Genomic DNA, 10,954 nt, shown 5'->3' with positions numbered 1-10,954 from the left:
TCAGCCTCTCTGTGCCTCAGATTCCTAGGGCCAATAATAGTATTTATTTCAACCTCTTGTTGTGAAGATTAAATGGATTGATATGTGAAAGGTATTTAAAATAGTGCTGGCACATAATTCCTTCTATCCAAGTGTTAATATTATTCAGGTTTTATGTTGTCTCTACCATGGTATGGCTTAGGATAGAATGTTCCACTCTCTGTTAGGAAGGCAGCATGTCAAGGCATCCCCTCTTTAGAGCAGGCTTCACATCTTTATCCCTCAGGCTGTAGATCAGAGGGTTCAGCATGGGGATGATCACTGTTTAGAAGACAGACATGACCTCGTTCTGTTCCATGGAACTGTGAGAGCTTGGCTGAGCATACATGAAGGTGATGGTGCCATAGAAGAGGCAGAGGACTGCGAGGTGAGAGGCACAGGTGGAGAGTGCTTTGCTCTGAGCCTTGAGGGAACGCATCCTGCAGATAGTCACCAGGCTGTAGGCATAGGAGACCAGGATAATGGTGATGGTAAAGAGGATAATCAAGGCAGAAGATCAGAAGACAATGGCCTCAGCCTTGGCAACGTCTGCACTGGCAAGCTGGAGCACAAGGGGGATGTCACAGACATAGTGGTTAATGATACTGGGGCCACAGAAGAGCGGCTTGAAGATGTACCCAGTCAGTAAAGCTGAATTGGCAACAGAAGCCATATAGGCGGCTGCCACCAGTTGGACACGCAGACGTTGGGACATGCTGGTGTGGTAGAGGAGAGGGTGTTAGATGGCAGCAAATCGGTCATATGCCATAATGGCCAGGAGCAGACACCCAGCAGTACCGTGGAGAGTCATGAGGGTCATCCGGACCAGGCAGCCTGCAAAGGAGGTGGACTGGCTTGAGGTGAGGAAGCTCTGCAGCAGCCTGGGGGTGTTTAACGTGGAGAAGGAGGAGTCTATGAAGGAGAGGACACTCAGCAAGAAGTACATGGGCGTGCGGAGCTGCGGGTCTGCGTGGATCAGGGTGATCGTGGCCAGGTTGCCTGTGAGGGTAACTGAGTAGATGAACAGGAAGAGTGCCAAGAGGGTGCCCTGAGCCCTGCCTGCTGTGTGAGCCCCAGCAGGAGGAGCCAGGTGACGCGGGTGCAGTTCTTCGCTGTGGTGCCCCTGTCACTGCAGAGACACCAGGTAAGACATGCTTGTACCCTAGAGGCAGACCCTGGGGTCAGTGTCTGAAGCTCTTTTAATTCCCCCAGTATGGGCAGTGCTAGAGGAACTGGGGAGGGGGCACTGGCATGAATTGATCACCTACTGTGAGTCATGTGCTAACTCATTTCCTAAACAGCTATTGAAACTTCATAATACTTTCTCACTTAAATATTATGCCCATTTAAGTATTCACAATAGCCAAGACATGGAAACAACCTAAATGTCCATTGACAGGGGAATGGATAAAGAAGATATGGTACATATATCCAATGGAATGTTAGCCATAAAAAAGAACAAAATAATGCCATTTGCAGCAACGTGGATGGACCTAGAGATTATCACACTAAGTGAAGTAAATCAGAGACAGACAGATAATATATGATATCACTTATATGTGGAATCTAAAATATGACAAATGAACTTATCTATGAAACAGAAACAGACTCACAGACATAGAGAACAGACTTATGGTTGCCAAGGGAGACAGGGCAAGGGGAGGGATGGATTGGGAGTTTGGGATTAGCAGATGCAAACTATGGATAATCAACAAGGTCCTACTGTATAGCACAGAGAACTATATTCAATATCCTGTGATAAACTATAATGGAAAAGAGTATGAAAAAGAATGTATATATATGTATAACTGAATCACTTTGCTATATAGCAGAAATTAACGCAACATTGTAAATCAACAATACTTCAATAAAATAAATTGTAAAAATGTATAGAACATAAAAAAACATTATGTCCATTTATATTTACTGAGAGTATCAATTTGTCCAAGGTAAAAGAGCTAGTACATAAAGAACGTGGGATTAGAACTCAGTCCAAGTAACAATCATATTATATAGTTATAATAATTTTCTCTTCTCCAAATTTCCTGTTCCATGGAAAAATGGCATCACTAGTGAGTGTTGGAGGCCGGTATGTTGGTCCAGAGAGGGAATACATGAAAGTGTTAATTTGTAATTTATTTGGGGGCAAAGGCTCCAACAGTACTAGTCCCCAAGGCCAGGGACACGGAAATCAGGCCTAATGTCATCATTAATATAAGGTGACTCAGTAGAGCAGTGGTTTCTCCCAGTGTTGTAGGTTGAATTGTATCTCTCAGGAAGATTTGTTGAAGTCCTAACCCCTGGTACCTGTGAATGTTACCTTATTTGTAAATAGGGTCTTTGCAGAAGTAATCAAGTTGAATCATATTCGATTAGGGTGAGCCCTCAATGCACTATGACTGGTGTTCTTATAAGAAAAGAAAATGGAGATACAGGAGATGATATGGGAGAATGCCATGTGAAGACATGGATACAGATGCAAGGTGGCCATGTGAAGACAGAAGCAGAGGTTGGAGTGATGCTGCCACAAGCCAAGGATGTCTGGGGCTTCTGGGAGCCAGAAGAGACAAGGAAAGATCCAGCCCTTGAAGCTTCTGAGGGAGCACATCTCTGCCAACACCTTAATTTTGAACTTGCAGCCTCCAGAAATACGAGGGAGTGTATTTTTCTTGTTTTAAGGCACACAATTTGTGGTACTTTGTTACAGCAGCCCTAGGACACTAATACACCCAGCTGGGGACACTCCTGGCTATTGGTACAGGCCTCCTGAGCAGTTGTCAGGAGACTGGGCTTTCTTTTTGGCCATGCCACATGGCATGTGAGATCTTATTTCCCTGACCAGGGAGCTGTGGAAGTGCAGAGTCTTAACCACTGGACTGCAAGGGAAATCCCTGAGACTGGGCTTTCAGATCTCTCTCTATTGACAGAACTAATAATCCAAGGGGAGAAAATTAAACACAATAAATTAAAACAAAGTCATTTATTATTTACCCCTAACTAAGAAAAATATTTGTATGGGAGAATAGGCAGCTACATTAAATATGAAAACTCCAGTTCGACAAAACCATGACCAAAGAACCAAAGTCTTGTGTTTTAGCTATAAATAACTGAAGGCAGTAGGACATGCCAGATTTGTGGTATTGGGGTCCAGTGCAGGGCATGGTTCTGAACCGGAGGTGAGCTCTTTCACCAGAGAGCACAGGTCAGAGTGTACAGGTCACACACCTAACCTCCCCAGAGGAGCCCACATGTTTATGTAAGTTTTCTCAGCTCCCAAGAATTTGCCTCTAAGCATCGTCGCTTTTTGGGTTTTCAGATAACCAAGGCTGCTGTTCTGAGGGGAAGCCCTTGTATGGGATACTGGCCAGGGCCTTCTGTCGTTGGTTGGACATCATTGGTTGGACATCAGTTCTGATTGGTTGAGTGTAGGTTCTGATTGTTGGAGCATCTGTTCTGATTGGTGCCCATGGCGTTCTGGTTGTTAAATGTTTGGAATTCTGTATCATCTGGATGAGGCTGGGAACAAAGGAGGAATAAGGCAGGGCCTCTTCAGAGTATCTCAGGATAGCTAGAAATAAGTGGCGTCTGATCAAAGCTGGTAATAGGGCTTTGTGTTATCAGTATCTATTGGCAACTCGGCCTCTTGAAATATAAAAATGTATGTACAGATTTTACCTATGGAGAGCACCAGTGGGGTTGCTTCCTCTCTGCTCATGGTGTTTCCTTTCTTAAAGAGGGATATCCATTGTGTAATACACCTGACCCCCTCTTCTCCTGGAGGAGGGATGCCTTTTGTGATCAATGGGTTTGGGATAAGGCACTGAATGCGTGGAGCTCTGTTTGCTCATTGGAAGCACAGGTTCTGCTCTGCTCTATTTCTCCGTAATGTAGACCTTAAAACTAGGTCATTGTCTGTCTAATTTTTAAGAAGACCACTTACAAGGATGAGTCATGTCCTGCAGTACCAAGTTGCATCAGTGATGCAGGTGGTATTTTGCTCTCTGTCTGCGTTGCTTCTACCTCATCTCTCTTAATTGGTTCAGAATTAGCATAGAGAGGAGAGATGTTAGTTATTGTGGTCCTTAAAGACCTCAGCACAGACAAAACCAGAAGGAAGCTGGCAGGGGTGCTTTGCTTGGCCTGTCGCGTCAATAATTCCATGACCTGGGCTCACTCATCTCTAGCACACTGATAGAGTTAAGGGGTGAGTTGGCTGAAACAATGGGTGTGATTGAACCCTGGAGGACCTGGATTCACAATAATAAATTCCTGGATGAGAAAGCAGAAAGACAGCCCCCTCCAGTTCCTCTGCTAAGATGTTGATGAGGGGCTGCCATGGCAATGAGAGTACATGAATGAGAATGAAGTGTCCTGACATGAAAGAAAAGAGAAGACTTATCAAGGTCAGAAGAGGGGCGGCTCATGAAGGTGGAGGTCATCTCAAGATGAGAAAGTCCCTGAGAGTTTCTGAAGATCTCCTGTTCCCATGGATACCTTACAGAGCCAAGGATGGGTTCCGCTTCTCTCTCTGACACCTCTGCTCTTGCCTTGGGCACAGGAACTTGCCACTTTTGGCTATAACTTTAATTGCTTGATATTTGTGTGTAAAGTACAGTGATCAGTAGTTTGGAGTCTCAACTAATTTCATAAATTTTTTTTTTTTTTTAATTTTGGCCATGCTGCACGGCTTGTGGGATCTTAGTTCCCTGACCAGGGATTGAACCCATGCCCTCAGCAGTGAAAGCGAGGAGTCCTAACCACTGGACCACCAGGGAATTCCCAATAAATACATTTCTTTTGATAGAAAGAGCTTTAGTGAATGGGTGAAGAAACTGGAGTTTTCAGACCCCCAGGGTTAGTCCAGGTACTATTTATTCCTTGCCTTTTAAAAATAAACATTTGGGCTTTCCCGGTGGCTCAGTGGTTGAGAGTCCGCCTGCCGATGCAGGGTACATGGGTTCGTGCCCCGGTCCGGGAAGATCCCACATGCCGCGGAGCGGCTGGGCCCGTGAGCCATGGCCGCTGAGCCTGCGCGTCCGGAGCCTGTGCTCCGCAACGGGAGAGGCCACAATAGTGAGAGGCCCGCGTACCGCAAAAAAAAAAAAAAAAAAAGTGAGGATAGAATGTGAGCAGTAAAAGCCAAGAGGCCCCTGGGAATTCCCTGGTGGTCCAGTTGTAAAGAATCTGCCTTCCAATGCGGGGGACGCTGGTTCCATCTCTGGTCAGGGAACTAAGATCCCACATGCTGCAGGGCAACTAAGCCGGCACACCACACCTACTGAGCTTGCGTGTCTCAACTAGAGAGCCTGCGTGCTGCAAACTACGGAGCCCACGTGCTCTGGAACCCTTGCGCCACAACTAGAGAGAAGCCTGCCCGCCACAAGGAAAGATTCCCGCATGTCTTAACGTAGATCCCGTGTGCCGCAATTAAGACATGACGCAGCCAAATATTAAAAAAAATTAAAAAAAGCCAAGAGGTCCCTGGGTAAAACCCTAAGGAAATTAATTTCAACCTTACTGTGCACTGCTTCTGAGCTCCAATTTTTTCCCAGTCACCTCGGTGAAGGGGCTGATCAGATTTGAATGGTGTGAGCATGGCTCATGAGAAAGGGAGGATAAAGGAATCTAAGCCCTTACTGGTATTAGGATTCCACCTCTCAGCCTGCTTACCTGTGGTTGAGCGGAGACCATCCATCCATGAGCCTTGTTTTTGCAGGCCTCTTGGGGTGTTCCTCTCCCCTTTTCATTAATTGCCCCTGACCAGCTTTCTCAAGAGAACTTCTCAACCAGTTGTAACAAAGCTGGGAAGACTCCCGTCTTAAGTTTCGTCTAGTTTTTTTTCATCATGACCCCTAGAGTTAAGAAATGTGCCAGTGGGAATTCGTGACTGGTCCTCCCAGGAGCAGTCCTAGAACTGCAGGTTGTCTCCAAGGTATGCTGGAGAGGTCTTGGGGACGGTTGTCTGGGAACCCCTGAGGAGCAGGGATTCTCCATCAAATGCCAGGACAGATGCTGTTCATACAGTGCCCATCCCTGGTGGGCCTGTCTTCGGGTTACTGAGACTCAAAAGGCCGAGATGTGCACAGGGGCACAAGTCTACATAATCCCCAGGTCTCACAAGAAGTGAGTGAAAGTGATAATGACATCAACATATGTGCCCTCTTTGATGGTCTAGATGTGGCTTCCCCAACTGTTATTTCCTTTGATCCTCAGAATGTCCCTGGGAAACAAGCATGTATATTTGCTGTAAATATACAATAATGGGATTATATCATATTTGCTTTATTCACTTAACAGTATTGAAACTACATCTCTCCACCTAAAAAAAAACAACACAATTCTTCCCACCTACAAAATAGCTCTATTGTCTTTGTAAAAATAACACACGTTAGTTGTAAAAAAATTTAAACAACACAGAAAAGAACCAAGAAGAGAGCAGAACATCATCTAACGTCTGCCACCACAGAAAGTGGACATTGGTGAGTGTTCATGTTATAAATTTCTCAATGCAATCATGACCATGACTTTCCATAAACAGAATCAAACAGCGTTATACTACATAAGTTATTCCGTCATTTACTTTCTCACTCATGCCATGGGCATTTCCCTATATCAATCAATAAGTAATAGTCTACATAATTGTACTTAATCACTGCATGTTCTTTATTGTGTATGCGTGGTATCATTCACTTGTCCCCCTGGGTTGACAATAAGGTATTTTCCAACTTTTCACTGTTATAAATAACTTTGGCAGACACCCTCAGGTATGGGCAAGTCCAGTGAGAACAGGGTGTAGAAAGACTGCTTTTCCCAGGCCAGGAAGGAAGACACTGGCTCACTCCTTGGGGACTCTGGCACCTTGGGTTTCCACAATCCCAGGGGAGATCACCTCATAAAGCAACAGGCCTTGTTAAGCAAATGACTTGTTTGGGTAAAAGAAATTCAGTCCCTAGACTACAGATCTGGGAGAGAGTCACAGCAGGTGAGCGATTGGATTGCCCATGTTTCCTGCAGGTAAGAGGGGGTTTATTCACTTGGGAAGACCTGCTGAATCTCGCAGTGAAACAGTGCTGAGTCCTCTGACCTTTGCGCTGCATCCCAACCTGCACAAGGTGTCTGATGCATCTACCCCGCAAACGCCCCCTTCATGCTGCCAGCCCTCTACTCGTGAATGCAGTGTCTCCTTCATTGTGCTAGATTTTATTATGATGCCTAAGAGTCAGTGCTCCTCCCTGGGGCTCTCGGATAAGAATTCTTATCCATTCTCTTTCCTCACTTAAATTAAGCTTGGCCGCATCACTAGGTGTGGCCCCGTGCGTGTGAATGGACGTGATTTGTGCCCTCTCTGAGCATACGTGCCTCAGGAGCCACCCCATGGTCTCCCATATCCACTCTCTTCCCTCTGCTGTGACACCAGCCATGTCCAGGATATAGGGACTTCTCTTACATGAGCCTGAATCTTGGAATGAAAGGGAGCAGACTCACTACGGACTCATGATAGACGTGAACACGAGTGAGAAATACACTTTCTGCTGCTGTGAGCCAATGAGATTTGGGTGTTGTCTGTTAATACAGCAGCCTCAGCTGCTTGATATCTTCTTCCAGGGCAAACTTCTTCTCTTGGTTGTAACCCCAGTTCTACCTCATCTCTCCTAATTCAGATGGTCCATGCTTCTCGGTCCAGGCTCCTTCCTGTTTCCTCTGAGAAGTCCTTTCTTCACACTTACTGAGCCAGCATCTAGCTAATTGACCTAAGGCAATTTTCTAAAACTGTTTTGACTTTCAGTTAAAAACATTTTTTATTGAGATATAATTGACATACAACATTCTATTCGTTTTAGGTGTACAACACGATGATTTAATATTTGTATATACTGAGAAATGATCACAATAAGTCTAGTTAACATCTGTCACCGTACGTAGTTACAATTTTTTTCTTGTGATGAGAATGTTTAAGATCTACTCTCTTAGCAACTTTCAAATATGCAAGACAGTATCATTAACTATAGTCACCATGCTGTGCATTACGACGTCCCCATGACTCATTTACGACAATTCATTTTTTTAACATGAGGAGGTTCTAGTTGTTAGTAGCAGGTTCTATACAAGCCCCTTCTTTCAAGCCTGATTGACAAGTGATATGAGCACTTCTTCAGCTGAAACTATTTCTCGATTAACTATCTCTGCTCACTTTGTGGGGTGAGATGGGAGAAACACACAGCATTAGAGCCCAGGCTTAATGTCACTGGTGGGAGGAAGTGAGGTGATGAAGTTCAGTTTCCATGGGAACAGAATAGAGTCTCATGGTAGTTTAAACAAAATAAATTGAACTTGAGCTTGGAGATCATCTATATCCACATAGTTTATCTCTTGGGACCGAGAGCTGAGACTTCCTATTTGGCAACATGACTTAGCTGATTGCTCCCAGAAATTCAGGCCTAGGAAGATGTGATTGTAAACCAATAAATAACTTCACTGTTTGCTTCATGAAGTTCCTGCAGGCCAATTTATCTGAACAAATAGTTTGCTTCTCTAGGCAAACATCTCTCCTATTAAGACTATAGATCACTCACTTGGGTAAAGAATTTTCTCAACAAACAGTAGTTTACTTACCAAGATTTGCTTTCAGGCCCTTCCCCCTTCTGTCAATCCTAAACTATAATGTCACAGACTTTGTCCAGCGTCCTGATCTGCTCCTTGATGTGGAAGATCCGCCTTAAACCACTTGAATCCAGACCTCCCCAAATCTATAAATATTTTCCATTGATTTCCTCCTTTTGAGAACCACTAAGATTCTGTATTCTCTCTTATTATAGTAAGTCTAATAAACTTAGCTTTGGTCAAGAAACAGGTTTTCTGGTGGTGTTTCAAAGAGTTATCAATTGACAATCCATTCTTTATCCAGGGTGACTTGGGAGCATTTTGCTTCCTGTTTTTGGGGGAGCCATTTTGCTTTCTGTTTTGGCCACCTGATAATTGAGAAGAAAAGCAGAGTTACATTACCTGTAAGGCAGGTTACCCCATCAGTATATGTTTTATCAATACAAAGGTTCATTGGTACTGCCAAGTGGGTTCAGATTTCATGTGGATATCAGGACTGGAAGTGACCTTCCTTAGATCATATTTTCTAAATACTTCCTTTTGCACAAAGAAAAATTGAGGTCCTGGTTCAATAGACCCTTCTCTGATTTGGGGGAGAGATGCTACTTTAAGCAACGTCACTCCTTCTCCAAGCTCCCCATTTATGATTCAATCAGTGAATCACTGCTTGTCCACTCTTGAAACCAGCGTGGACTTGCCTTGGAAGAAAAAGTGGCTTCATTATTTGTTGTGACTCACAAAGAAACTCTACACTAGCATTAAGATGTAACTCAGGAAGGGGATGACGGAGAGGTAACTGGCTTAGGAAATTGGGGCTTTCTTTTGTGGCAAAAGGAGTGGGGCCAGAGCAGTGGCACCAAGGGCCCTTTCATTTCCTAATTTTTCCTGCCCCTTCTGTCCCATTTCTTTTTTCCTCTTCCAAGTGGCTCTTCAGGTGCTCTGTAGGAACTGAAAACTCCTGGTAGGAGTCAAGACTCTATGGGATTAACAGAAAAGCTGGGCCTTGGTGGGAAATAGGGAGAAGTTCTCCGGATTTTTTGGAAGCAGTAGAAATGTAAACTTGTATACTTTTCTGCAAAAACCCAAGGGGTTTTAGACATTTGAGTAGAGCATAGGCTTTGGAATCAGCTGGACCTGGATCTGCCATTGAACTATATTTGACCCTAGATTTCTTGGACTCTCAATTTTCTCATATGTGAAATAGGCATAATCTACTCATAGAATTGTTATGAGGGTTAAATGAAATAGTGTGTATGTGGTGCCTCCCAGAATTCTTGGCACGTAATATATGTTCAGTAAATATTAGCTATTAATGATCGTTATTGGGCAAATGCCTCCTTCAGGGAGCAGAGTGTTTCATAAAGTCCCGAGCCTTATAGAATAACAACTGGTATTCTTTTTATCTTCTGCTGTCTAAAAGCCTAAAATCCAAAGAGGAAGAGGTGAAATATATATAAATACATACGCCTTAATTAATATGCCCTGATTAACTACCCAGCACCGTGCTAGGCTCAGTGGGGGATGAAATGAAATAGGAGCTTTTGTTCCTGCTTCAGAGAGCCTGCAGTTCAGTTGGGGAAGCGAGATACACAGCCAGATAGCAACGGTGGGAATAATTCAGCACCGTCCCAGTGACAAATGTGCTTGTGTTTGTACGCTGTCCTGGGAGTGGAGAGCTCGTGAAAAAAAGAGGCTGGTGAGGAAACAGGTGCTGGAACAGAGTACGCTTCACTGCAGCCTCTGAAGTGCTGTCTTTGGCCACTGTCTCTTATCAGGGGCAATAGAGCTGTGGAGGAGAGGTCAAGGTCAGGTGCCAGAATAGGAGACGATGGGTCTTTAAAAGAAGCTTAACTCCAAACATATTTTGTACATAAGCAGGAGTCTGGAGGGATCTGAAATACCCCTTTCTGAGTCTGGCTCCTCACAAGTTAGGTTTGACTTCCAATGGCCTTAAGGACAAGGAATACCTTGAGTATTCCAAGGGTACCACCTATTGGTCTAACTTTGTGTCTGACCCTGATTTCACTCCTGATGCTGTCTTTCTTATCTTGACCTGGGTTTTGAAATCTTATCGTTCTTCTCCTGGTATTTGGCCTTTGACTCATCCTTGGTTTAGAGTTACTGTGCTCTGCAAGATCTGAGTACTTGTCTTGGCTCTGTCCTGCTACAGGACCTCAGGGTTTAGCCCATCGTTTTGAGACTTCGAGAGCTTGGCTGAGCCTATAATGAACACGATGGTGCCAGTGAAGAGGGAGATGACAGTAAGATGAAAGTCACGGATGGAGGGAGCTTTGCTTTGGGCTTTCAGGGGATGCATCCTTCTGGTCATGACTAG

At 44.4% G+C, this 10,954-nt stretch overlaps 1 pseudogene; it reads right to left on the bottom strand.

Annotated features, from left to right (window-relative positions):
* Nucleotides 1–202: 202 nt before the first annotated feature.
* LOC112402022 (olfactory receptor 476-like) lies at nt 203–10,948 on the bottom strand (annotated as a pseudogene).
* Nucleotides 10,949–10,954: the final 6 nt, after the last annotated feature.

Source organism: Neophocaena asiaeorientalis, unplaced genomic scaffold (assembly GCF_003031525.2).
Source record: "Neophocaena asiaeorientalis asiaeorientalis breed wild unplaced genomic scaffold, Neophocaena_asiaeorientalis_V1.1 scaffold43, whole genome shotgun sequence".
Classification (NCBI taxonomy): domain Eukaryota; kingdom Metazoa; phylum Chordata; class Mammalia; order Artiodactyla; family Phocoenidae; genus Neophocaena; species Neophocaena asiaeorientalis.
Note: the sequence above shows the minus strand (reverse complement) of the source record. Positions and strands in the feature narration are given on the sequence as shown.